Below are 1,150 nucleotides of genomic sequence, written 5' to 3'. Positions count from 1 at the left end.
TCTGGGATTCCAAGAGACCTGAATTCTCCTGATCCTCTCACTGTGCGTTTTAGGGTAAATAACTTAATTTCTCTCACCTTCATTTTCTCTGCAACAGTATGAACAGTGTCTATAAGCTGCATTATGCATATTGAAAAGAGTTATTGATTGAAAAATATGAGATTTATTTACAATAAGCACATATTCATGTATTATTTGAATAATTAAAACAAATAAGTTGAAAAAGTAAATGCAAACATCTATAAGAATAAGTAGACTAAACCTACAAAGGTAAGGACAGGACTGAAAAAGAAGCTGGCTGACTTTTTATTTTTATTTTTTTTAGGCGAGGCAACCTTTGGTTGACCTCACAGATTGCAAAGACCTTGTCATTTTACAATTCCTTATTTTTTAATTTTTTTACGCCTACAGTGCCTGGTTTTCCTAGGTGGTCTCCCATCCAAGTACTAACCAGGCCCAACCCTGCTTAGCTTCCGAGATCAGATGGGATCGGGCTCGTTCAGGGTAACATGGCCATAGACTGGCTAATTTTTTAATGACCTTAAATTTCCTTTTAAAATATGTGACTTCATAACTTGGCCCAGCCTCTCTTTCATTTTTTCCCCAACTTTCTATCGTCCTCTACTGCTCAGGTGTTCTCATTTTGCATACAGTGAATCAGCAAATATGATTAAGGGAAAAGTATTATTTGTGGCCTCTCCTTGACCTTAGTTATCTATATCACTCTCACCAAGATTTGCTCTATTCTTGGTCCTGTGACCAGCACAAGGGACATAGAGCTCATAGCTCATAGATTTTATGCCATTATGGGCATAACAAGAAACATTTCTGGAACAGGAATGACTGAGCCAGGTACTCTGCTAAGCACATTGCATACATGAACTTCTAGTCCTACTGACAGCCATACAAGCTGCATTACAGAAGAGGAATCAGGCTCACAAATATAATTGATTCAAGATCACAATTTATTAAACATGACATGTGGATTCTGATTAAGATCTGTCTGCTCTCCAAAGCCAGTGCTTTTTAACTACATTTGACCCCAGAATAAACCAAGTGGTGTAGGATACTGAAGTGGGAGCATCTAAATCTGCTTTTGGGGTGTGTGATTGTTATACCTGAGAAGACTTTACAGAGGAGATGATCTCCG

At 37.9% G+C, this 1,150-nt stretch overlaps 1 non-coding gene across 1 annotated transcript; it reads right to left on the bottom strand.

Moving 5' to 3' along the window:
• Positions 1 to 402: 402 nt before the first annotated feature.
• LOC112486007 lies at positions 403 to 521 on the bottom strand. Its single transcript, XR_003048599.1, has one exon. It is a non-coding gene; the product is annotated as a 5S ribosomal RNA (ribosomal RNA).
• Positions 522 to 1,150: the final 629 nt, after the last annotated feature.

Source organism: Pteropus alecto, unplaced genomic scaffold, assembly GCF_000325575.1.
Source record: "Pteropus alecto unplaced genomic scaffold, ASM32557v1 scaffold25, whole genome shotgun sequence".
Classification (NCBI taxonomy): Eukaryota; Metazoa; Chordata; class Mammalia; order Chiroptera; family Pteropodidae; genus Pteropus; species Pteropus alecto.
Note: the sequence above shows the minus strand (reverse complement) of the source record. Positions and strands in the feature narration are given on the sequence as shown.